General features: G+C 29.6%; 2 protein-coding genes across 4 annotated transcripts in view; both read right to left on the reverse strand.

Annotated features, from left to right (window-relative positions):
* LOC132949764 (glutathione S-transferase-like) overlaps nucleotides 1-4,542 on the reverse strand; it is a 261,004-nt gene extending 256,462 nt beyond the window's left edge. Inside the window, exon 1 of the mRNA XM_061020833.1 lies at nucleotides 4,536-4,542. The gene's annotated coding sequence lies outside the window, so the exon portion shown is untranslated. The remainder of the gene's footprint in view (nucleotides 1-4,535) is intronic.
* Nucleotides 1-25,819, reverse strand: part of LOC132949763 (junctional adhesion molecule A-like) — a 349,991-nt gene that overhangs the window by 161,797 nt on the left and 162,375 nt on the right. For all 3 annotated transcript variants that reach the window (XM_061020827.1, XM_061020828.1, XM_061020829.1), the window contains one exon: nucleotides 3,935-3,989. The gene's annotated coding sequence lies outside the window, so the exon portion shown is untranslated. The remainder of the gene's footprint in view (nucleotides 1-3,934; nucleotides 3,990-25,819) is intronic.

Here is a 25,819-nt window from a genome sequence, read left to right on the forward strand (position 1 = left end):
TACCATTACCATATAATACCTATGATTATACATATTTTAAATGCGGTCCTTTGTTAATAACCTATTGATTTATGTATTCAAATCAAATGTGTATGCGCATATTATTCTGTGAGTGGCAAAAACGGATATTCCATATCAAAGGACACGATTTCAATACATGCCATAAACAATTTTAGTATCTAAGTATTACATAACTAGAATGTTGGTATACAATTTTAAAATAAAACATATCAAATGATTTTAAAATATTTATTAGGTAACTTAATATATCAGATAATATATTATATAAACCATATTATTATTTTGTTGGTTCTTATTGGTTCTATGCATTTATGAAAAATGGATTAAAATGTACACATATTAACAATAACTCACGTAGTATGTACGGAAGGGGCTTATTGAGGATAATCATATCATACATCTTGCATGGAAGTAAGTTAGTTATTTTTAATAAACTTAAGATATTATAGCAATCAGGTGTATCGTATTTTCAAAATATTATCATCATAGTTGGTAGGTTCAAACAGACGTTCCTTGTGATGCAGTTCGAGTACTAAAGATTTAATACGATTGATATAACACTCAAACACAGTATTATAATAAAAATCGTTCTGTGTTACTTCAGTTTAGTACGTTTATGTACGATGATAATATATTTTACAGTAATAATAACAAAACGCAGTAATAATATATCCATACAACGAAATTATTCTTTTGTTAGACTCCCGGATATTTTTGTATCGGTTGAAAATGAAAAATAAAAAAACCGTATCATGAAACGAAAACAGCTACCGCAAGCGTATTATAATATATAATATTGCCATATACTCCCGTAGAATACTTAAACATATGCATACCTCCCGGCATATCCCTGCAAAGTGCGTTTCGACAAACGCGCGAATGAATACAAATCGATGGATTTCCGTAGAGAAAGAAGAGAGGACATTCATAAATTGTGTACCTGATTCAGTTAGGTGTTAGATAATCAATGACCTTACGAGATAATCTAAGACACAAACAAAACTAATTTAGTCACTTTTATTGATAAAAAAAATATGACTGTATATACCGGGACTTGTGAAATATTCGTATTACACTATAACGAGTAGCAAAATAATATATTAGGCACAAAAGTCGTAGGGAAATCATCAACTGCAATATTATGACCTGCAGCTTCAAACAGAATTGAATGTGCCTTTTTTATTACGAGTAAAAGTCGTACACGGGCAGGCAGGTACATGGCTAATGAATAATTTTACCAGCAGAGTATAATATTATAATATGCAGCTATGTAAATATATGTAATGTCAGTATAACTTAACGACGATTATAAGTATTCGAACACTGCCGGGGAGCTGTAATGCAAATCGTGGTTCTCTCCCCGGTCCTAGATAATATACGAAAAAAAAGTATTCGAACACGATTGTATGTTTGCGATCCATTATAATGGTATGATGTAATGGCCAAAATCCGTACAGCGAAATAATGTAATATTTCAAATAAAAATTATATAATATTTGTATTATTTATAATCGCTGTTGTAATAATATTATCATTATTAAACAATTATAGAATGGTAAGAACAAGTAGTGTAGTATCACGAGTAAACAATTTCTCATTTATAAAAACGAAAGAATGTATTGGTACAAACAATATTAATTAATAAATATTAAATTGGGCCACAGTTGTAGTTGATTCGGCCGATTGGCTCGAGATATTGATTTCCGAAGAAAAGAAAAGAAACCAAACGGCCATAAATGCATTCCACATAATATTATTATCATTCGTCATAATAATATTTTATAGCATATGACTCTAGTCGGATAAAATTCCACGTCCCACTAGGGTTTTATAGACTAACCTGTATACGCGCGTATGTCTGAGCATATACAATCTCACTCGGGGGACCCACGATGAGTCTAGAGTTGTAGTGGTGGTGGTAGTAGTGATAGTGGCGGTGGTGGAGACGGCGGGGTGGTTGTAATTCAAAATCCAATATGCTGAAGTTGGCCAACGAAAAGCGGATCAAAAAAAGAAAAAGAAAAAAGTGAAACACGTGTGTATAAGACCGCGCGAGTAGTTTTCGCTATCGACCCTCGAGCAGATGTCGATTTCCCACCGTCATCGTCATCGTCTTATAATACACCCCCCCGCCACAACCACGCACTCATCCCCACGACGCTTTTCACTTCTCCGCCACCCATCGCTCCGAGACCATTTCCGTATTCTTATCACGTATCCGGTCCGTCACAGGCGCTAAAAGTATCATCAAATCGTCGTCCCAGAATCACACACGCACACACATATTCGCGTGTGCTCACACGTCTCGATCGAACCAGCCCGGCTCAGGTTTTCGCTCTTTGTATGTATAATATATTATAGGACCGATTTCATTCAAGGCTCGTACCCCTTTACCCGACATTATAACCACGTAATTTTGTGATGTACACAAAATAACAAACAATCCTTGACTCTTTTTTAGGGCACGCACTCGGGACTTTTGTTTGGTGTGCAATGAGTGGAAGGGGGTGTCTTACGAAAGTTCCTTATTTCCCTTATACACAAATCCGGATACCTACCCTACTAATTCCACTTTCATGACATCGAAAGTCAACAGTTATGATTATTATTTGTATCGTCGTTATCGATCGAAGGCCTGACCAGTATAATAAGTAACAATAATATTATTTAAATCTAAAAAACAACTGTCAACAATTAATCGATCGGTGATCGCCACAAACGTTATAATGTACAACTGTTAATAGTGTGTATCGAGCATAGTAATTAAATTTAAAAAAATAAATTATCATTTAAATATATATTTATGAAAAACAATACAATATACTTTATGCGTAGTGTAATCTAATATAAGAAATATTATTTATTGGGGGTAGATGACTTCAGTGTCAAAGCTTCCCTAGTTCTCAACATGAAGCTCGGAAAAAGACAAAGAAATCGTGGATTTCACTTTAAATAACAAGGTGTGCATTATTTTGTACAACATTTCGGTGCTTGGAAATTAAATAGTATATATTTACATCTGTTGTTTTTTAAAACAATATTTTACTCGCCTTTATACAATAGACACTTTATAGTTTATGATATCATCTGATCACTCTTATGAATGAGTAGGCACAGGGTCGAAACTTTCTAAGGTAATTCTAGTCTGTAAACTATGTACAGTAAAGGATCACTACATTTATTTAATTTTCCATAATATTTAAACCTACAATATTTATAGAAAATAATTGTACGTATATGACGTATACATATTATATTAGTACAAGCTTTATATGTTATTAAGCCATTATATTAAAGTCCATTATACCTAATATGCGAAAGATAATTGAATGGTTTGGTTAATCATGATTACCCACACAACTTGAGAAAATTAAATAACCATTATGTCATATAAAGCAAAAATATTTTAACTCAATGTATAATAGTATTATTATACTATTAAATTATTTTAATTTTATTTTTTATCGTTAGCGAAAAAACAGTTGTACATTATAGAACATAACTGTTAAATTAATTATGAAAAAAAAACCTTTATTCATAACTTATATTATATCATATTATAATTTTATTATTATGTTGCCTAATACAATTATTATAACGCATTTTTCAATTTCTGATTCATTCGATGTATATACTAAGGAATTATAATTTATAATCGACTTGTATGATATTAAATTAATAACAAGTATGAATTCTTTTTGATGATTTTAATTACAAATTATTGATTGCTGTTTGGAAATGTTAAGTCTGAAAAATGTAATCGAATAAAATACATAAATAATTAATATTTTTGTCAAGCAATCAAAAGCTTCCCTGCAGTATTACGAATTTTACCAATATCTGTTCACTTCAAAAAATAAAATCGAAATAATATAAACTAAATATTAAATCATAATATTTTATAATAACTTACCCGCAGTATCAGATTGTTGATGTTCTGCAACTCTCAATATTGTGTAACGTTAGATCTGTAAGGAAAAAACCAACAATTAATTTAAGAATAATATTATTGTATTACGTTCGTATTATTTATAAACGTGATTATTGTTAACTTCGCGATCAAATAATTTAGACTTTAAAATATAATACATTATAAATTATTATATTATTATCCACACATTGTATATAATATTATTTAATTATTATCAAAGACAGATACGAAAATAAACCCGAAATTCATCTTTGCATACCCTGATAGGATTAGCATATTTTTAGCGTTTCAGATTAGTTTGATCGTTTATTCGGATTCGTCGTGGCAAGAGCCATATATTTTTGACACGTGAATGGAAGGAGGTAGTTGTAAATTATCCTTTCACGGATTAATGTTCGTAATATTATTTACCATTTTAAAATGCTTCCAAGCCGTTTGCTACGGGATAACTCTGCCAACATAAAACCGTTAATAATCTACGTGGGCTAACTGTGCTTAGGGTTATGGATGGTTTTTTTATGTTTTCCACAGAAAGAAACGCCCAGGGACTTCATTTTTATCCAATATATATATAAACAACAACAACAAAAAAAAACAAAGAACTTTTCCGATCATTGAATTTCAATTTTTTATATAGGTGATTATTTCAATAAAATTTTATTTTCCTATAATTTTGAAGTGTACAAACCTTTTTTTCTTATTATTATTTTTTGTTTATACAAACATATTATTATAGTAATTTCTAGTTATGGCTGATTTCGAAATTCATCCTATTAGAGTACATTGCAATTTAAAACATTCACAAGTATAACTGCGTATTACGGTTCGATTTTATATTTATTCAGTACCTACTTGTGAAACATAATCTGCAGCAATAATACTTATTTCTAAATTATTTAAGTCAGCATTAAATATTGAAATTCAAGAGTTCTCGTTACGAGAAGACCATAAATTACGTATAGGATTATAAAAATATAATAAACTACTATTTTAACTATCTTATTTATTTTATTCTAGAAAAAAAACTTTATTCTTGGAACGAGTTTTATAGCGACAGTGAGAAAAAGACTATAAAAATCGATTGCGTAATTAGATTATTTCCAGTTTTATGATCATTTAAGATTAGCTCTTTTTTTATACATTATATATATTTCTTATTTCGTTCCCTAAATTGTTACGAAAACTAATAAAACTTAAAAGCAGTATATTATTAGAATACTCACTAAATTTGACTATAGATAAGGGTATTCTTTCACATTTTTATGTTATTAACAAGAAAAGGTTAACTACTGATAATATTCGGAAAATTATTATTTATTATAATTCGTGACTTATTTAGTAAAATTGGGGTTGTTGTTCTAGCTAGGGCAGATTTTACAATAACAGTTGTAGTTGACACAGTTTTGAGAATAATTAACAACATGAGGAGAAAACATTATAAAAATATTTTCTTAGCATTCAAAACTTATAGGAAGTGTCACTACTGGGTGGATTCTTTCATCAATCCCATTCATGTTAATGTAATATCTTAGCCCATATTCTTATTGTGCCCCAGGGTACCAGATTGTATATTTCATTTAAAAATAAAAAAAAAGCATTCAAAACTTAAACGCATCAATTATAATTTTTTTCTCCTTGAACCTCTCGAAAAAAATAATTTCCTGAATGAAAAGTGACACATTATTTCGTTAAATGTACCTTCCAGAGTTGGAGTACTAAGAAATTGAGAGTCCAGTGTCTACGTGAATCCAGAAATGTCAATATACTTGAGTACTTTAACACGTTGACCATTTTATTGTATTTTTCCTTTACCTTTTTTTCATTTCTCCAATCGAAAAATAGAAGGTCCCCTGAAAATAAAAGCTAAATATCCGGTCAATACGCGTCAGTGGTTTAAAAAAAGCCAGTGTCATTGTTATTGCATTTCTATATCCTCTCCAGTGGGGAATTACTATACAGGTTTTTAAACTTTTTTTTTCCATGTCCGTGAAACCTTCAGTCGATTCGGTTCAATTCCCGCCGAATATTTTGTCAAAATTCGGGGAGTAAACAATAATAATAATAATAAATAAATAAATAAAAACAATATCTCTATCACTCAAATCCGACAATCAAAAAAATGATTTAAAAATAACTGACATATAATATTGTGTAATTGAATTATATTTTACACTACTGCACGATTACTACATAATTATTGCTGTTTAACGTGTCACAGTTTTATGAATTAGATAAGGTCTAAAACTGTTTAACTGTAAATCATTATATCTCATAATTTTAATATTTACCCTTAGAATTACCCTAGGCTTATATAAGTAAAATACACACTCACGCGATTTGGCATAAGTATTTACTTATAATTTGTTTAAATCATTACTGATTATTAAATAATTAAACACAAGCCTTGCTTTTTTTTTTGGTATGTGTGGAGGGGGGTGTCATTTTCTCATTTTTTTGTTGACATTTGCTGTGTCATATTTTGTTTGTATTTGAATATACAATGACATAATATATATTTATATACTAATACTTATTTGATGGCAAGTGGTAATAATTTTACGATTCATTTTTATCGATGAGCATTTTTTTTAAATTTAATTCTGTAATAATATCATCCATACAGGAACTAGGTGTATATCTTTAGTGACCAAACTATTAAACTCTGACACATTGAACAAACTGCATCGGTATGACCACAATTTATTTATACATTATTTTTTAGATTTTGCATATTTCCAATATAATAATAATAATAATAATATATAATAATTATTTTGTGCGAATATGATAAACCAGTATTAATTGTATGTTAAGTTCAAAACGGGTGTAGAGGTACATACATTAAAACAACAATCCATATTTTGGTGTCCCACGATAGAATTGTTAATTTGTGACTTTTATTTCAAGATTAGGCACTTAATGAAGAACAACCCAGGTACATTACGTGTCAACTATTTTCTTTTTCAAAGTCGAAAGTGTTATCACCCAATCAAATAAATCACGATAAATAAACCAGGCAGGCAATTAAAAATGTGTACTGCAAAAATGAAAAGTCTGTTGTAAAAGAATGTACAATTTGTGTTAACAATAATTTAAATACTAAATTATTGGTCATACTAATTGTATAGGTAGGTACTCTGAATAATATATGTATAAAATACCTACTATAAATAATAACATAAGCGTTTTATGCTTTACGAGTATATTATAATTAGTATTTGTTTTATGTATAATCTATTATTGTACTGTAGTATTATTATATTAATTTTAGTTTATACATCATACTAAATTATTGACAAATTAAATGTTACTTATACCAGCTGTATTTAAGCTTTTTCTTGAAGTGTATACTTATTACTTACCTATTGTTACAGTTTTGCGAAATGTATTGTCCTTGTTTTCAATAGAAAGCGATAAATCTCCAGGTTAAATGTTAAAATAGTGCGTATAGATTTGAGATATAAAATGGAACAAAAATAAACGTTTGATAAAAAAAATAAGATTCTCCGCCGTCGTTAACGGCTCACGTTTTTTAATCTAATACGTCGATATTAAAGTTGTAGGTAGATATAACGTCATTATAGCGTTATACACATAATATAATTATCGGACGTATAATCGATCGAAAATGTATTCAATGTCAACAAGACGATAAGAATGTGACGGAAATTCATCGGTCACTGCACCGTGTTTATAATACGCGTATCATATTATTATCAAAAGTGTCAATAATGATTGCATGATCGGACAATGAACATACCTCGTATTATCACAGTTATCTACTTCCGCCATGTTCGGATGTATTTTGGTTTCTAGTACGTGAGGAGTGAGGAGTCCACAGCAACGATAATAATAAACTAATGAGTATTGTAATATTAGGAAGCTAACATTATTATAATACTCACCGATTTTACCTTCGAATTTGTCAATGTTATACTCAGCACAATTTTAACGATTTCAATGAAGTTCGAGACTATTTTCAACTTGGTAACAATAAAGTAGGATTATTGTAATGATATCAAACAAATTTCCATCTTCACATTTTAGATACTGAGCGTGGCGATAAGGAATATGTTGAATTTACAATTATGTGTTTTTTTTTCTGTCTGTCATCGACATTTTGGGTAGTAAAAATGCTTTGATCTACTTTTGACAATGCTTTTCTGATATAAAAGTAAATATCTAGTTCATGCATAAGGGAGGTCAAAATAGAGAATTTTTAACTTTTTGAAAAAATCGATTTTAATCAAAAACTTATAGCTGTAGACATAAATATTTCCCACACCACAAGAACATTAACTTTTTTTTTCGCAAATGTATTGAAACTTGAGAGTGTATGCACAGTGGTTTTTTAAAAAATCTTGAGAGTATACGGCGTACCTATACCCTAGATAATGGGAATATGGGAATACCCCAGTGATTTTAATATTATTGTGGAATAAGGGATGCTATAACTGATTTCAGTTTTCCGTGCTGCGGTGACGGGTGAAAAGTTTGACGATGGATATTCTGCGGTGCACGATTGTATATCATACGATATACGACACATATTACAATAATGGTAATGATATTATGTCCTGCGGAAGGAAACGTTGTTGCTCGCATTCGTATGGGCAAAACTACAGTAGGGATTGTTGTCACATGCATAAGCGTGCGTGTGTCAAACGGGAAAACTGTGGAAACTTTTGTCGCGTTACGCCACTCAACCGGAAGTGGATGACGGAAGCCGTTATTGCGCTTCTTTCGAACTATCGCGTCAGACGATCCAGCCCTGCACCCCGATTCACCTGAACAACAAGAGCCAAAAGGTGAAAAGCGGCTTTCCTTCCCGTGTGTGAGTGTGTGTATAATATCAAGAATACTAATTGCTTTTGAAACCACGCTTAGACCACTATAATATTATAATGTTATATTATATTATTACATGGTAGAGTCTCGATAACCTGAATGTCAAGGGAAAACTTCAAGACGTCTCCAACGAGGTTTTCGAGTTGTAGTCGATGTTTGAGATATCGCGACTATATATAGGTACGTGAATTAGAATTAGTATCAATTAGTATGATAAATAATAATTGATAATGTAAAACATGGTATAATAGTAATACATTTACTGAAAAAGTGTTAACACTTAATATTGATAAATTAATAAATTAAAAATAAAAATGACGGCAAATAACAGAAATTTTTTCAAAATTATGATTCTTTTATTCGTAGATACTAGATACTAGATAGTCGATTCACTGCGTTAGACAAACGGTTGATCAAGAGGGTGGACAGCCTCAGGGTATATAAAGTCCTAAGTTAGTACCACCACCAGCTTTGGGGGCCGTGCCGTGAGGGTGGTTTCGTGCAAAAGGGCTGCAGCGGTGAATCGAATATTATGGCGCAACACAATTTCCAAGGGGCTGTGGCCTGCGTATATGGGTAGGTACTTACATTAACAATTCATTAGACACGTCTACTCACTGATTTAATATAATATCATCATCATCATCATCATCATCATCAACATCGAATTCCTGAAGGCATTGAAGAGTTATTAAACAAAGCACTATGTAATACCTATATAATAATGTTATATAAGTATTGAATGTTCCTAAGTGCTGCACGAGAGCGTCTCGTGTTTTTTGCGGTAACGTCAATCATTTTCTCTCTTCGTTTCATAAATATCCTGGTGCCCGATGGTAGGTAGCTGATTTATGGAAATTTTAAAAAGAAAAACCTCAACTGGAGATGGCAATTCAGTATCAATTTTAATTGCCCGTGATCATAATAGCATTATTATGTTCGTGACGATAATACAATTCATGTGACTCGGTACTTATGTCAGGAGTTTATTTGTTATATCAATGTCCACTCAAAAGTATAAAACCAAAGTGATACTAAAATAGAAATAAATAAAGTGTTTTCCTAATTAAAATTCTGTTACATTGCAACGTAATCGCTGTTCTGTAATATAATAAATTAATGAAAACTATAAATATAAAAATTAAATGTTTAATAAATCAACAATAAATGACGTGTCACTGATAAAATATTATTTAGTATGGCTTATATAGTTATTTTATGAAAAACGTACCGTAAACATACGTATTCATTTGATAAATACTAAATAGCGATTTTAATATGAAAAAAATGAAAAATACTAACCAACTAAACGTAATCATAAAATAAACAACACAATATAATTATTATAAATCACAATTTAAGTGTAAACCCTTAATCATAAATTAAAACTGCTTAAACATTATACTACCTTTTATTTGAATTAAATCTAAGAACTTAGTATAATCTTGAATTCGCAATTAATTAAATAGGTACGTTTTTAAAATAATATATAGTGTTCTTAACTTATATTAAACAATGCTCATACTAGTTAGGAAATATTTAAGCATTAATTTGCTTCATTGCTTGTGATTTATTATTATTACTTTATAAAGAGTATTGAATTCAGGGTTGGCCCAGAAAAGCACAGTCAAATAAGACCCAAGCTACATTTCTGAGTATAACTCCTAAATTGTTAAAACAAAAAAAAATACAATACACATTTGAAAAAACAAAGTCCACTCTGTACTGCTTAAGCCCACCATAAACCCACGGTATGCACTATTTTTTGTGTTTGAATTTTGCCAACAACGATTCAAATTTTAAGATTTTACAAAATCAATTATCAGTCTAATGAGTACATTTCTGTAAATAATTAAGTATTTAATAGTTTTATCAATTAAAATTCAAACTATTATCTCACAAATAAATATTAAATTATAAAACGTAATCATAGTAAGATTGTTATATTATGACTAAACTAAATACAGAGTATTTTTAATTATAGCATTTTTGAAAATGGAAAAACCACAATATATTTAAGAATATATTATTAGAATATTTATTTAAATACTGATGTGATTTAATCAATCTTATATCAACCGAAAAGTTAATGACTTAAAGTTTGGGTGTTGAAGATTGATTGAAAAAATATCCAGTATTTTTATCTTTCAGTTTCAATCATTAAACTCTATTTGATCAATATTACGTTTGATTATTATTATCCATTTGAAATAAAAAAATTATCAATTATCAAATTTGAAAACTTTTATCAGTGCAATTTGATTGATAATACTGATGATTATAGGACGTTTTAAAAAATATCATGTGAACATAATAATATATTTAAATAATATATATAATTAATGATTAAAGACCAAATAAATTATTTATATATTATATGATTATTAAAATATAAAATGAATTTATATACACGCTAGTGAACAGTGCACATCGAAATAATGCTAATAGGGGACTAGCTAAAGAAGTTCATCTCATCGTTAAAAATAAATGTATTAATAAGTAATATTTTATGTTGCATAAATCATGCATTAAAAATCAAATATTTTATTTTAATTAGTCTATTGAGTTTTAAGCGGTAAGTAAACAATTTATTTATAATCGTTTTCTAAAATATAATTTTCAAGATATTGGATATTACACGTATTACACACTATTATAATTTATATTTATACCTATCTACTGTACATAATATATTATTACTAGCTGATCCCGATCATTTCGTAGCCCGTAAAAAAAAAATTTGATTGTTCAACTCCTTTTGGTTGCAACTCAGCCTCCCCGGTAGACAATTCGACTACGTCGGATCGCGGACAATGTGTGAAAATGTGATTTGATGTATTATGCTTGCACCTGATCATGCCCTATTGATCATGCCCTATTGACCAATGACAACCAAATAATAAATACCTATATACTAATTTATTAATATTTATTTATTTCTCCTATAACCAATAGCAACCAATAATAAATAAATACTAATTTCTACTAATTATTACTTTTATATAATCAATAGAAGCAATTTATAAATAAAAATGTCTGACCCGGCATACGTTGTTTTGCCATATAAATTATTTCATCCGAGTTACCACCATGATTCTGCCAGAATAACCAATGGCAACCAATAATAAATAAATACTAATTTCTACTAATTATTACTTTTATATAATCAATAGCAGCCATTTATAAACATAATTGTCCACCGTAAATCACAAAATCCCCGTTTGAGCACCTCCCCGGATGGCTGGTAGGAGGGTGAAAAATACCTACTTTACGACCTATTCTGAGACCTACTGAATATACATACAAAATGTCAAAGGAATCGGTCAAGCCGTTCCGGAGGAGTGCGACCACTAACACTGTGACACAAGAAATTTATATATTAGATTATTATGCAAGCCTGGGCATTGGGCAAATTAATGATAATTTTATAATAAAATTGAGTTTAGTAAAGTTGATATAAAACATTTAAAAAAGTTTAAAGTTAATAGTTATCCTAATGTTTAAGTCAAAAGTTATATAGAAACTTCCAATAAACTTACTAACTTAAATCAGGTTTTTTTAAAAAAAAAAATAAATAAATAGCCTGTAATATAATGGTTTGAAATAATAAAAAGTAAATGTTTATGCAATATGACGTATCATCAATAACAATTTTAATTATATTTATTATTTCATTATTTATAAATTAACGTGGCTTGGATTCGATTAAAAGTAACTCGTTGTTTATTAAGTTTATATCAATAAAAATCAGTTATGTTAAAAAGTTGAAATTAATTTCATTTTTAACTCGTTTATGCCCGGGTTTGTTACTATGTGTCATTGCGGTATTTTACTTGTGCACCGAGTCAAAATATTTAAGTGGTTACCGATGGTTTATTAAATTTTTATATCATGCAATATTCAATAATCCAAAAACGACCGCGCGGTGCACTTGAGTTTTCTTTCGCCACGTGCATTGTTTTTCGTTATTTGGAAAAACAATTAATCACCCCGCATACGTAAAACTATTCGAAGAAACTATTCGACCAATAAATGCGACTGGACTCTCCGAATATGTGGAGACGGCGAAAGCTCGGCATTAACGTAGTTGTTTTATTTGTGTCGTTAGCCGCTCGTGGTCGGGTTAATCCGGCGTACGAAATCGTATATTTTACGGTTTGTGAAGTATATAACGAGCATAGGAAGTGTTTTATAGCCACGACTACTACTATACTGCACTAGGTACTACTACTACGGTATGGTTTACTGTTTGCCTCCAACGCGGAGGAAAAGTCCCCGCACCGTCACCTCCACCCGACCCAGAAAAACGCAAACACACACACACACGAATTCATACACAAATGTTGTGTGAGAATAATGTGTGTTTGTGCGTGTGTGTGCGTGGGTTTTGGGTGTGTGGCGCGTGTATGCGACGACCGGACTGGGGGTGTCTGCTCCTGACGCCACTGCCGTTGGTTATTAATTTGCCCGAAAGGTCTCTCCTCCAACCCCTTCCACCCCGTCGTTACCCCCATCGTCAAACTGCACACGTATACACGTGCACGCACATGTACACACACTCATTAGGACCTGTTTTACCAATATATCCCATATAATCCCGGATTTCTCGGACCAACACATAAGTGCCTTGTCATGCTGTCACACCCAAACGAGCTCAAGGTTGATTGGACCCCGTACCATGTCGATTTATGTCTAAGAAGTAAGGTCTAACAGGCAATTTTTCATCTGATCGCTTCCACCGCTTATGCTAACGTTCGGTGGAGGCGTAGGGGAAATACTGTTTTAGCGTTGTCCGCACCCGTGCGATAAACCTCTGTTATTTCAATAAAAATAACATTAAACCATTTTTACGCCCGTTCCCGGGGAAATAAATTGTTCAAATTATTCCCATCTCCCGTATCACTCACGCGTACCCAATATTATGTTTTTTGCTGTATTTATATTACTTATAAGATTAGTTCTTACGTAAATATAGTATTATTCATTATGCGCATTATAATGATGATATGTGAATTATTTAACTATTAGCATACAGGTCAGAGTAATACATTATTTTTGGTATGGAAGTCAATAAAGCATTAAAGTAATGTTATTATAGAATCGTGAATCTACAAATACATTTTCCCCACTTATTCAGGATTTTCTGTAGATGTATCTGTAATATAAAATTATTTACTATTATGGTATATCTAATATATTTATCTCATCACGTATAAGAGTGAATTCCGGATTTTCAAATAATATATTTTAGTGTATCAACTAAACATATTAAATATTAAAACAAAATATGTAAAAAATCTATACAGTTGTAGTATTGGCTGAGTTTTGAATCGTTTCACGTTGGGCCTTGTGTGGTCAACCAATGTGGAATTTCCAACTCAACTAATTCGAGACTTAGATAAAACTATAAAAATAATTGCAAAATTTAACCATTAATTTTTTTATAATATATCCATTTATAAAATCAAAACTTTTTTTATACATCCTATTTTTACCATGTTAATAATAATAATATAAAAGTGTGCAGAACGATTCATTTCACGTTATAATAACATTAGTTATAACTTAAGATATTAATTTATTTAATAGTTATAATAATTGTCTTACAATACATAGATAATCATACGTGTAAATGAACGTTGGTCATAAGAGCTAGTGATTTATATTATGTTAACAATTTGTATGTATTTTATTAGCAATTTGTTAGGTAGAATCATACGTTATGTCAGTAATTATTCATTCACCAATAATTCCATGATGAGAGTTGAACGAAAATAACGATATTTTAAGCCAATGGAATATTAAAACAAAAATATGTTGCAAGACACAAAGATAAAAAAAATACGCAGAAATAACAGTTCCTATTTCGGTTTCCTTTCCAAAAAAACCAACAAAAAAAAAAATGATATTTCGTATGATATTGTATTCATTAGGCAATTTAAAAGAAGTTTCTGGTTCTAATACAGGGTTTATTTTTGTTCAGTTTGAGTCCAGCGAGAAGAGTAAACAGATTTATATTGCGTGACTTCAAAACTTTTGAAAGCAACAAATTATTGTTGTAGTTAAAATATTGAAAGAAAAATCTGAGATACTTTATTTCTTATTATAATTATGTTTAGAACATAATAACGCGTAATAATATAAATATAAGTTGTTTGGAAAAGAAATATTTTTTTTTTATATTTAATTTTCAAGAACATTGAGAAACTGGAATTTATTTTGTTGAAAAAAAGAATTTTTTTTATGGACAGTAGAAAAAAAAATTCTAACTGCGGTATCGTAAAATAGCATAGAAAAAAAATCATGTAGGTATAGGTATTATCAATTAATATAATATAATAGTATATGTGTATTATAATATCGATAATATTTATTTAAAATAAAATCGTAACAATTTATGTACAATTAATTTTAATTATTATATTATTATATAATGTGCCCGGAGTTTTTTCTATATTAAAATATACACAAGTTTGTGGTAATTTAATTAGTACGAACATGGCGCACCGAAACCGTGTAGAGATCACAAAAATTGTGACGACGATACTATTATTTTTTGCCTCTCTTTTAGGAAAATATAATATTATGCTTATTTTTTATTAAACTCGTTGTTTAGAGAAATAATAATAATAATATATACACAGCAATCGTTTTCCCTGTTTTGTATGTTTATGCTAAGGGACATTTTAGGTTTAACACTATGCCCAACCATATAATAATACGTTATTTGAATACACTACAAAAACCATTATTTTGTGTTCGGGACCGCTAAAGGTGGTTTCTACACATAAACAGTTGACCCTAATAATAGTGGTTTTCCTGCTTCTGTGTTTTTCACCGGCTCTATTCGTATTATCCCTACCGTTTTCCCGTTTCATTCGTCTCTTGCACTCGCTGTCTCTGCAGGGTCCCATTCTCTTTCTCATTGTTTTCCAGTATATTTACGTTTTTGTTGTTTTTATTATTATTATTATTATTTTTTTTTTTTTTTTTTACGCTCTTCCTTCGTTTTGGAATATTATTACTATTATTATAACTATTATTTTTATTATTATGACCGTTATTTAGGCTGCTACTGGTCAGACCGGCAACCGCACGAGTTACATGAATAATACATTACGCGAGGAATACCATTACAGTCAAACTGATAAAAATGAGACGATATGACTCGCGTTCTTCATGTCTCATCGTATTATTGCTATCATGCTCGCACACGTTTACTTGGGAATGGTGTACGTGGTCTCAGTCAGAGTCCATACAATATAGATTGACACGTCGGTGTGAATTTCGGCGGTCAATAATTTATATTAATATTGTTTTTGAAACTATGTTATTATTAGCGTTTAATCCGTGCAGTTGTATTATATCCTATAGGTACCAAACGATTCGGAATATTAATATTATAGAAAGTATTAGATTCATTATAGCTGTTATAGATAATAATATTAAGCCAATGTGTTGTCAGCACGTCATGAAATCGATCGTAATATGAATTTTATATTTATTTGATTGGAAATTGGTTGAAAAAAATAAAAACTTAATGGATATAAAATAATATATTACGTTGTATATCGTATAACCATGTACCTACTTTATTTATATTATTCCGTATGCACTTCATAAACTTTTACTTCAGTTTCGGTAACTGATACCAATATCATTGAACTTTAACTATAATTAATATTTTGCAAAGCGTCTTATAATCGACGTTTGTATACGTTTTAACTCAAGATGAATATGAAATAATTTACTAAAATATTCATATACATATTATATTGTAATCACAATATTATACCTCTGTGCAAATTTACTCCTTGGAGACATTTTAAATCAAATAATTTTGTGGTTGAAAGTAAATCGTGTCAATAATATTAATACTCTTCAAGTTTTCTCCGTTTATCATTGCAGAATTTAATTGTAACTAATACTTCAACAGACGACTTAAACATATTACTACATAATATATCATTTTTGCTGAGCATTTTAGTTTATTTTCATTTCCAAGTTAAAAATTGAATGTCATTGCGCAATATGGATGGCCTCAAAAGTAATCCTTGATCTTAATTACCTAATTAACCTTTGAAAAGTTAAAATAAGTCTATCTCAAATTCTCGACTCCCCTCATAAATGTTTGAATAAGTCACAACTATACGAAAAAACTGACCTTGTAATAATAATTTAATTAATACTTATTTGTTATTAATTTAATTGGAGAGTATAACACGCATTACACTAAAGTCTGTAGTTATAGTTGCATTGTTTAGTATTATTACCAAATACGGTACAATAAATATGCTAATTTGTCAAACTCAATTATATTTTTGACGCATTGAATTATGAAATAGTTTCAAAACTATTTACGTTCTACGCAATAATTGGTTACTGTAAAATAATAATGGTTAAATTGATAGCATACAATTATTATGATAGTACCACAAAAGCCAACTTGTAGGACAGAACCTTAGAAGATCCACAAATGTTTTCCTTTATAAAAATTATTTTTTATAATATCTACTATTCCAATAAAACATTGATAAGTCATTATTCATGTTGCTTTTTTTTCGAAGACCTTGGCACAACCACGCTATATAATATTATATATATTATATCCATTCGATATGAGTTTAAGATGCTATAATATATGACATTTTAGTTTGAATAAACATAATAGCGTACATAACTATAATTACAGTCAAGTCGCGATAACTCAACAACACAAAATCCTACGTAACTCAAATTTAAATTTTTAGATTCTGAGTGAAACGATGAATGTATTGATTTTACAATGATGTGTGTTTTTTTTTTTTATTTTTTTTTTTATTTTTTTATTTTTGTGTCTGTGTACACGATAAGTAGTCGAAATAATGCTTCGATTTTCGACTTCAGTATCTTGTTCGATGGGAAAGTGAATATCGTTGGTGCATTGGGGAGGTCAAAATTTTAATTTCCCAGTAGTTTTCAAAAGCGATGTGAAAAACAAAAGAAAAATTAAGGAAAAACGGGAATTTTTACGCAAAATCGATTTTTAACAAAATCGATTTTGGTTATTGGTGTAACTCTAAAACAAATGACCGTAGATGCATGAAATTTTCACTGGTTGTTTATATTTGCATTTTCTATACACAATACAATTTTGAAAATAATTTGACTTTTTTTGAACTGTTTACGGACATTGTCAGTTTTCAGTTTTTTTAAATTTTTTTTCTATAAATATCAATAAAATTTTATTTGTTGGGTAAAAAAGCTTGAAAATTTAATAGAAGGCTCCTAGGTTATTGTTTCAAAGGCAGATGAAAAAAATTAAAAATCCTTAGTCACAGTTTTTTTTTATACACGTTTAAAGTTCAAATCTTGAAAAAATACGGAAAAATCACGAAAATTTGCAAATTATTTTGAGTTAGAAATTCATAAAAAATTTTCTTTTTAAATCTAAGATTTTAAAATCTAATACAAGATTCCTCATAAGTTTCTCTAACTTTATCAAAAAAAAAATTTCTACAAGAAAGTCAAATTAAATTTTTATGAGCGTTTTAAATTCATATTTTTACAACATTAGATATTCACTCGATTTCTCATGTACCGATTTCCTTATTTTCTTGTAATTCAAAAACGAATAACTGTAGATACATGAAAATTTCACTGAATGTTTATATTAGCATTTCCTATACACCATACAATTTTGAAAATATTTTGACACTTTTTGAGCTGTTTACGGGCATTTTCAGTTTTCAATTTTTTTAGTTTTTTTTTCTATAAATATCAATAAAGTTTTATCTGTTGGGCCAAAAAGTGTAAAAATTTAATACAAGACTCCTGATATATTTTTACAATAGCAGTTGAAAAATATTGAAAATACATAGGCACAGTTTTTTTTTATAAGCATTTAAAGATCAAATTTGGACAGAATTTATCAAAATCTCGAAAATTATCAACCATTGTAATTAATAAATTATAAAATGTTCAGTTTTTATAGCTAAGGATTGAAAATTTAAAACAAGATTCCATGTAAATAGATAATTCGGTTACCAAAAAATCTAAAAAATACACAAGCACAGTTTATTTGTATAGTCATTTTAAGTTCAAATTTGGACGAAATTACATAAAAACCTAGAATAACTATTTTAGTTATTTTGTTGTGATTGTATAATATTATTCGTGGGCACTTGAAACTTCTAATTTGTAATATTTTCATCGATATATTATGATGATAGTATCACGGTTTGTTGTTGATGTATAACGCGTTATATGTACCTAATGGATATTGTGATATGATTAATTTGGAATTTATTATAGGTCAATTTTTTTTTTAATACCATAGATAAGTGTATAATATGTCTTATACCTAGACTGACATATCGTCTCCACTCAGAATCGTTTTTCTTATACAATGATATATCATTGAATTCAAATTTAATACCATCCATTATACAGTGACCCACTTGTAACCTACAGTACAGCAGAGCGACATCCACTTGCCCACCTTTTTTATTTTGTTAGTAAGTTGTAAATGGGTAGGTATATAACTTTTTATTCCCCTTGAGATTCGATTTATCGAGACTCGATTGGTATATACGTTTCCACGCCAATCGTCAGCCGTGCTCGTGGAACACAATAGCATTTTATAGGCCATCTGCTGATATCCAAATCGTCAGTGTGTCATCAGACCGTAAGTTGGCCGGCCTTCATCTTTTTATGGGCGTCTCGTCGTCTACCATATTAATATATTATAATCAGGCCCGGCTCAAGGGGTAGGCGACATAGGCCCATGCCTAGGGCGGCGCTTAAGCAGTACTTTGGTAAGGGGGTGGCATTTTTAAGATACTGATAATATTTTATTGTTAGGCGCGGAAAAATTTGATTTTGCCTAGTTCACTATTTTTGCTTGAGCCGGTCCTGATTATAATATGATAGTGGATAGGTATTATTACCGTGACATAATTGTGTTTACGCTCACCTGTCTCGGTCAGGCACGGATACGGTATACATAAAATGATCATAATCTATTATTAAAACAATGTAGATATATAAGTATCAGGTATACGAAATGTACTTAGACTACTATAAAAAGGTGCATTTCCGTTTCGTTGCCCGCAAGAGAAGATGACGTGCAGACCGGCGAAGCGAAATGTGCTGAGGCGACAGTATTTATTTTTTATTATTAAACACCACTCCACGCCCAAGGTGCAGTATCGCTGTGGTCGCGGAGAACTGGTCAGGGGTGTAGGTGGTGCGACGGCTGCATGTAGGCGAGCGAGCGAGCAACGGTGACTGTAACAACCGTGGTTGTGGGGGGGGGGGGGCTAAGTGTTTTATTCAATGTTCGATTTTAGGCCAATATAAAAGACGTGTTCTGATAAAAAAAAAAAAACTGCGTTTGATCTGAGTATAATAATAATTGTAATTTTTTGACGTTTTTACCATTTAAACGGAACAGAACCCCGGGTCGAGCTCAAACCGAATTGCGTAGCTGTGGTACGTACATGCAATTTTGAGTTGTTCTCCTTTAGGAGTGACGGGCGTATTCCTTCGTAACTCATTAAAGCTATAACAGCGCTAATCCAATAGATTCGGAGAGAGTCATTAGCTCGGGCCTCGGAGCGTATGCTATTATATTGGGCGTAAGATGGTATGGGTTTATCAGGTACCTACGAGTCACTCAATACGCGACAGACGTCATTACACTATATTTACATGATATAAATATTATATTTTTACTATACGCGAAACCCGTATAATATATTATATACCCCCCTCCTAAACCATATGCACTTGTTCCACGGAGGTTTTTAATTTTTTATAGTATTGTAATCCAAAGGGATTGGTTGACATGCGACCGAAAGGCATTTCCCGCGGGATTAAACGAAATTAATTTATTTTGTGCACATGCAATTTCCCATGATGAAAAAAAACAAAAATAAAATAATGATAAAAAATAAAAAGAGCACTTAAATAGACACCAAAAAATCACCTGTTGTCCCGTCGCAAGAGTATTCACGGAACCATCACTAGGTGAGAATTACTGCGGTGCGATATTGTCTTTTTTTTATTAAAACTGTTTATCATCGTTATCGTTATTGTTATCATCATTATTATTATCATTATTTAAAATCTCATTACTTGTTGATCTTTAGTCTAGCCCGTCTCTCTCGCGCACAACCACAACTCACATTATACAACTACTGCATACACGAACATCCAAAACTATTTTACAGCGCAGTCGTAAATCTGGAATTTGGTAAAATGCCACTAACTCGGCACAACGTCCCATAGGAAATCAAGCAGCCACAAAGAATAAACAACATTGTTTCGACGGAGGCGTAAGTTTTCAAATCGTAAATTACGAGGCAGACGGTTGTATTTCATCGGTTACTCGAAGCGCCGACAGCAGATTTCAAAATTTAGAACATCCAAATTGTTATAATATATTATAAATTTTTTTTTTTTTAAAATAACTCACAAAAGCTTGGTTCTCGGTACCTATGTGTAATTGAATAGAATAATAAATGCTTTTTGTTCGGCTAAATCGAAGTTTTGTTCAACAAATACCATATTTCATTGCTATTATTGTGTTTTTCCTTATTTCATGAAATCACGTAGGTAATACACGGCAAGACACAGAATACTGCTATACCATTGATTTATTATTATTTACACATACTTACACGAACTACCATGTCTTTTAAGACAATTTTTACAAGTAGCTAGTTTAATTCCAAAACATTAGCAAACTATTATAAGTTTGATAAATTTTATCATTTATTTCAATAAGTTATTAATTTTTCATCTGCAAAAATTGTCGATTTACTAAATAGAAAAAATTGAATTCCATGCTTAATAATTCAATATTAATATACATACCTATCTTATAGAAATAAAATAATAAATTACATACAATACATAATATGCCAATAACCAATCGGAAATTAAATGTATAAAACATATTTATTGTATAAACACATTTGCGGCGTGTATGGAAAAAATAAACATTTTATAAATTCAATTCACTATAAATATTTATATGAAAAAAATAAAAAATATTTTTTATAGATATTTTTTTAAGTATTAAAATTTAATTTACGTTGAGTGATATGATCTTAAATTAGTTGAGAAGTTCAGAACATGAGAATTAGGTTTTATATTATAAATGTATATTTTATATTTCTAAATTTCATGAATATAGTAGTTTTAGATTTTTTTTTAAAAAATATTTATTTTATCCAAATTTGATAGCATTTTTAACTTATGAAAATAGTATACTTATTTTCTTAACGCAACATATAAACAATACGCATTAAATCAAAAATAATAATTATTATTTTTGATAGATTATAATAATTATACTGTTTTAAAATGTAAATAGTACTACTAATCAATGTATTTGTGTTAAAAATTAAATCCTTGATCCGGATAATAATATTATGTTAAGATATGCTAAACAATATATCATAACTTGAGAATAAAACACTAAAATTAATGACTGAAATTAAAAATAAATAAAAAGTTATCGTATCTAAATATGTCAAGCTGTATTATTTGGAAAGTTAGAACCCACATCAATCATCACACTAATCTCTAGTTTTGTAATTTTTATCATAAACTTTTTATCGTTTATATATGTAAAAATTTAATTTAAAAACTATGACATTCCGCTGAAAATCCACTCTACACAGAACACCGTAAAACTTGTACAAATTCATCATTATTATTTCAACATGTTATAAAGGATCAGTTATAGATTATTTTATTGCGAACAAAAGAGCAATGGAAAACTATTTTAGTAGTAATATTACATGATAAACTTTTTTAATATCATACAAAATTTGTTCATTTTATTTCAAATTTTTTTGTTCAAAAGAATATTCAATTTTGATGATAACACAACCACGTATTATACAATATGATTCGTTAAAACCGTAACATCGTTCAACATATTATTATATTTTACCTTTTGATATTAAAGTTGTAACAAACAATATCCAACATTAAAGGTAAAGCATATCCTAATTCGATTCATACAAAAAAAAAATGTGGGCAAGTAGCTAGTAGCGTTGTGGCGCACATACATCAGTGTTGTAGGTATCAAGTGTACCTTGCGTCACCGAATAAGTCACTAATTAACAGGGAAAAGATAAATTTGAATTCAATGAAAAATCATTGCATATGAAAAATGACTCCAAATGGGGACAGTCTGTTGGCCCATAATATATTATGATTAATATCTATAAAATATCAAATAAACACATAGAACTGGTTTAGAAACCAAGTAAAACGCTCTATATCCAAATGGTTAGTAACTTGTTAAATATAGTTTATTTAGGTAAATACTATGTTTTTAAATTTAAAGTTAAAAGTTGCTTTTTTTTTAACTTGTGTATAATTTATATTTTATTGGTACACAAAAACAAAACATATATACTAAATAGTAAATATAATACTGTTATAATAGATATTGAACGAACAAAAACAGTAAAAAAGGCCATCCCTTGATAGAACCCTACTAACAGAAGTCATTAATTTTCAAAGAGTTTACGTCACCAAAATTTCATTAAACGCCTAACTGGGTTATCTGCGGGTAGGTATAGTGTAATTGTTGAGAGATTTGAAATGAATGTGTTTTGTATGAGGTTCTATTTTTCTATGCAAATTCATACAAAATTGTATTTAGGTGCATACGATATTTTATTCCTATTGACATCCTGAAATTGTGCGTTCTACACATGAACAGTCTGAAATTTAGTATCTATTAAAAATAAGTACTTAGATACATTATAAATAATATTCCTGTTTTTTTATTTTATTTTTTTCTATAAAAAAAATGTACTTAGTAAACTATAAGTTACTTAAAAAAAGCAATTAGAAATGCAGCTTACTTATAAGTAACTTAACTTAAGATTTCCTTTACGTTGATGCACAGTCCTGCTCTTGCTGATATCAAATCTCTACATTACCTATGTATGTTTAGTCCTAGTTATTATTTTTATGCTTTTTTTTTAAATTTTAATAAATTTTAAAATTATTATATCATCCAATATATATTTGTTTTTAAAAACTGTAAATGCGAATATAAGGTATGGTTAGTTAACAGATTGTGAAATTATTTGTGACATAATAGTTCTAAAATACTCCAACTAAAAAATTGTAATCACATTATAATTTATTAAAAACGTATTGTTGTAATATACAGTGTGATTCCTTTTAAAGGTAACACTAAATAATTCTGTCCAGTGACATCGGAATAATATGTGGTTTTCGGGGGGGGGGATAGGGAATACATAAAAACACATTTCTTGATGATTTTTACATTTTTAGATCTTTCCGTGTGCGCATGCACAATACAACTTGCATTTTTTTTAATGACAACAGGTGTTTTGAATACCAAATTCGGATAGACCGAATTTTTTTAAGTCGATTTGGTCCTTTTTACCATAGCTCTAAAATCAAAATTGACCAAATGGCAACCAGTCAAAGTTTCGATTAAAATTATTGAATTTTTCAACAATCGTACTAGAATTTTTTGAATTGTTATAAAATTTTAAGTATTTTTTTTGTTTCCGTAGGTTTGCAGATATTAAATCATTTTAATTTAGTTTTGAGGAATTGATTAACCTCAATTAGACGTAAATTTTATCATTTATTGTTATTTATTTTTCATGATACAAGTGGGTAATTACTTGTAAACTCTAAGATTATTTTATTTTCTCAAAATGTAGTATATTTAGTAGTGTAGGTACTATAAACGATAATATTATAATATGTGTAAACATAACCTTTTACTACTCATAAGATACAAAAGCTTGGAATTCTATTATAGATTTTTACTTTACTGTTGGCGAGTTATCAAAATATTATTCAATTATTCAGTACATCAAATACCTATTCAAACTAATAAATGTAATGTTTTATCGTTTTAAATCACGCAAATAAAGTTCATGTTTTATGATTGAATACATCGATATAATATTATTGCCTATTACATAGAGTAGGTAAAAAACATTGTATTAAATCAAAATATAACAAATAACAACTTTCATGAAAACAATTTTTATTATTTTTATTGTTTTATTTTACTGCAATTACCTATATTTAATCAACTAATAATATGTATCATATTATATATTATATAAAAACATAGGGGGGCGGAGTGGCTGAGTGGTCTAAGGCGTCGTTTCCTACGCGAGCCGTCACTGGTTCTATCCTCGGCCACGGGTGGCATTTTTCTTCGGGAAAGTCACGGTGTCTGGAGAAAGATGCCACCATCCCCCGATCGGGGCATGGCAGAAATCTACCGCGGGCGCCCCATTAGAAATTCTGCCAAACACATCACACACGAGTAAAAACCCTACCGTTACAAACCCTACTACCTGCAATCATAAAACCCCACAATCAGCTAATGATAAAAATAAAAAAATTAAAAAACATATAAAGTGATTCACCGCAAGCATATTTACCACATAGTATTGTATTAATTAATAATGAATGTATTCAAATTCAGATTTTTGTAATATTTTTGTATGGGTACTTATAAACATAATTATTATCAGATACTTTCATTTCCACAATGTTCAAGGATTTTTCTATAGCTATTCCTATGTCGGGATGGACTTCATTGTTATTAAATTAAGACCCACCATATTTCACTTTAAATTATCTTTAATTTGTAAGCGCGCACTTTTTCGAAAAATGTTATAAGTACATCTAAATCATAATACGAACTAATAAGTTTCTGAATTATTTAATTACTTCTGTTATGACATCAGGTAGATTCACAAAGGTAGAAGGTGATTTGGTGACTATCATAATTCTAAAGTACAAAATAATTAACTACTTGAAAACTGATCGTTAAATATCGATTGACATATTACGTCATACACCAAATAATTTAAAATGATAATCTGCCCAACAATAAACTTTGTAAATATTTTACTATTCTTTCGTGGATCAAAATATAAGAATAAGATGGATCTTTGTATTCAACTTTCGAAAAATCTATATTATGATTTATAATAATATATTGCTTGA

This window comes from Metopolophium dirhodum, chromosome 7, assembly GCF_019925205.1.
Source record: "Metopolophium dirhodum isolate CAU chromosome 7, ASM1992520v1, whole genome shotgun sequence".
Classification (NCBI taxonomy): domain Eukaryota; kingdom Metazoa; phylum Arthropoda; class Insecta; order Hemiptera; family Aphididae; genus Metopolophium; species Metopolophium dirhodum.